The 2,500-nt window shown below is 46.4% G+C and overlaps 2 non-coding genes and 5 pseudogenes across 2 annotated transcripts in view; all 7 read right to left on the reverse strand.

The window, feature by feature from the left end:
- Window positions 1-231: 231 nt before the first annotated feature.
- On the reverse strand, window positions 232-340 carry LOC144725493 (5S ribosomal RNA; annotated as a pseudogene).
- Window positions 341-589: 249 nt separating this feature from the next.
- Window positions 590-708, reverse strand: LOC144726046 (5S ribosomal RNA). The gene has a single exon (XR_013587108.1). It is a non-coding gene; the product is annotated as a 5S ribosomal RNA (ribosomal RNA).
- Window positions 709-957: 249 nt separating this feature from the next.
- On the reverse strand, window positions 958-1,066 carry LOC144725616 (5S ribosomal RNA; annotated as a pseudogene).
- Window positions 1,067-1,315: 249 nt separating this feature from the next.
- LOC144725495 (5S ribosomal RNA) lies at window positions 1,316-1,424 on the reverse strand (annotated as a pseudogene).
- A 249-nt stretch (window positions 1,425-1,673) lies between these two features.
- LOC144725288 (5S ribosomal RNA) lies at window positions 1,674-1,792 on the reverse strand (annotated as a pseudogene).
- A 248-nt stretch (window positions 1,793-2,040) lies between these two features.
- LOC144725617 (5S ribosomal RNA) lies at window positions 2,041-2,149 on the reverse strand (annotated as a pseudogene).
- Window positions 2,150-2,398: 249 nt separating this feature from the next.
- LOC144726061 (5S ribosomal RNA) overlaps window positions 2,399-2,500 on the reverse strand; it is a 119-nt gene continuing 17 nt past the window's right edge. Inside the window, exon 1 of the ribosomal RNA XR_013587122.1 lies at window positions 2,399-2,500. This exon is cut by the window's right edge and continues 17 nt beyond it. This is a non-coding gene — a ribosomal RNA (5S ribosomal RNA).

Consider the following 2,500-nt stretch of genomic DNA (forward strand, 5'->3'; position numbering starts at 1 on the left):
ACGCACATTCACATGTAAAAATCAAGATTCAACTCTACTGCGGGAGGTCAACACTCATGAAAACGTTTATTCTGGACTCCAGGTTGAGCCCCGAAAGAGTGGCATTAAATCGTCTTTTACAAGAAAATCTTGATCCCAATGCAGTACACCATATCCGCGTGCAATTAGCAGGTGAACTGGCTGGGTGAATTGAAGAGTAAAACGCGACCCATCCAGATACGAAAATGCAAAAGCCTACAACACCTGGTATTCCCAGGCAGTCTCCCATCCAAGTACTAACCAGGCTCGACCCTGCTTAGCTTCCGAGATCAGGCGCATTCAGGGTGATATGGTTCTAGGCCATACTTGCAGAGACCTGACGCACATTCATATGTAAAAATCAAAATTCAACTCTACTGCGGGAGGTCAACACTCATGAAAACGTTTATTCTGGACTCCTGGTTGAGCCCCGAAAGAGTGGCATTAAACGGTCTTTTACAAAAAAATCTTGATCCCAATGCAGTACACCATATCCGCGTGCAATTAGCAGGTGAACTGACTGGGTGAATTGAAGAGTAAAACGCGACCCATCCAGATACGAAAATGCAAAAGCCTACAACACCTGGTATTCCCAGGCAGTCTTCCATCCAAGTACTTACCAGGCTCGACCCTGCTTAGCTTCCGAGATCAGACGAGATCGGGCGCATTCAGGGTGATATTGTCGTAGGCCATACTTGCAGAGACCTGACGCACATTCATATGTTAAAATCAAGATTCAACTCTACTGCCGGAGGTCAACACTCATGAAAACGTTTATTCTGGACTCCTGGTTGAGCCCCGAAAGAGTGGCATTAAACGGTTTTTTACAAGAAAATCTTGATCCCAATGCAGTACACCATATCCGCGTGCAATTGGCAGGTGAACTGACTGGGTGAATTGAAGAGTAAAACGCGACCCATCCAGATACGAAAATGCAAAAGCCTACAACACCTGGTATTCCCAGGCAGTCTCCCATCCAAGTACTAACCAGGCTCGACGCTGCTTAGCTTCCGAGATCAGGCGCATTCAGGGTGATATGGTTCTAGGCCATACTTGCAGAGACCTGACGCACATTCATATGTAAAAATCAAAATTCAACTCTACTGCTGGAGGTCAACACTCATGAAAACGTTTATTCTGGACTCCTGGTTGAGCCCCGAAAGAGTGGCATTAAATCGTCTTTTACAAGAAAATTTTGATCCCAATGCAGTACACCATATCCGCGTGCAATTAGCAGGTGAACTGACTGGGTGAATTGAAGAGTAAAACGCGACCCATCCAGATACGAAAATGCAAAAGCCTACAACACCTGGTATTCCCAGGCAGTCTCCCATCCAAGTACTAACCAGGCTCGACCCTGCTTAGCTTCCGAGATCAGGCGCATTCAGGGTGATATGGTTCTAGGCCATACTTGCAGAGACCTGACGCACATTCATATGTAAAAATCAAAATTCAACTCTACTGCGGGAGGTCAACACTCATGAAAACGTTTATTCTGGACTCCTGGTTGAGCCCCGAAAGAGTGGCATTAAACGGTCTTTTACAAAAAAATCTTGATCCCAATGCAGTACACCATATCCGCGTGCAATTAGCAGGTGAACTGACTGGGTGAATTGAAGAGTAAAACGCGACCCATCCAGATACGAAAATGCAAAAGCCTACAACACCTGGTATTCCCAGGCAGTCTTTCATCCAAGTACTTACCAGGCTCGACGCTGCTTAGCTTCCGAGATCAGACGAGATCGGGCGCATTCAGGGTGATATTGTCGTAGGCCATACTTGCAGAGACCTGACGCACATTCATATGTTAAAATCAAGATTCAACTCTACTGCCGGAGGTCAACACTCATGAAAACGTTTATTCTGGACTCCTGGTTGAGCCCCGAAAGAGTGGCATTAAACGGTATTTACAAGAAAATCTTGATCCCAATGCAGTACACCATATCCGCGTGCAATTGGCAGGTGAACTGACTGGGTGAATTGAAGAGTAAAACGCGACCCATCCAGATACGAAAATGCAAAAGCCTACAACACCTGGTATTCCCAGGCAGTCTCCCATCCAAGTACTAACCAGGCTCGACGCTGCTTAGCTTCCGAGATCAGGCGCATTCAGGGTGATATGGTTCTAGGCCATCCTTGCAGAGACCTGACGCACATTCATATGTAAAAATCAAAATTCAACTCTACTGCGGGAGGTCAACACTCATGAAAACGTTTATTCTGGACTCCTATTTGAGCCCCGAAAGAGTGGCATTAAACGGTCTTTTACAATAAAATCTTGATCCCAATGCAGTACACCATATCCACGTGCAATTGGCAGGTGAACTGACTGGGTGAATTGAAGAGTAAAACGCGACCCATCCAGATTCGAAAATGCAAAAGCCTACAACACCTGGTATTCCCAGGCAGTCTCCCATCCAAGTACTACCCTGGCTCGACCCTGCTTAGCTTCCGAGCGCAGACGAGATCAGGCGCATTCAGG

This window comes from Lampetra planeri, chromosome 22 (genome assembly GCF_965212315.1).
Source record: "Lampetra planeri chromosome 22, kcLamPlan1.2.h2, whole genome shotgun sequence".
NCBI lineage: Eukaryota > Metazoa > Chordata > Hyperoartia > Petromyzontiformes > Petromyzontidae > Lampetra > Lampetra planeri.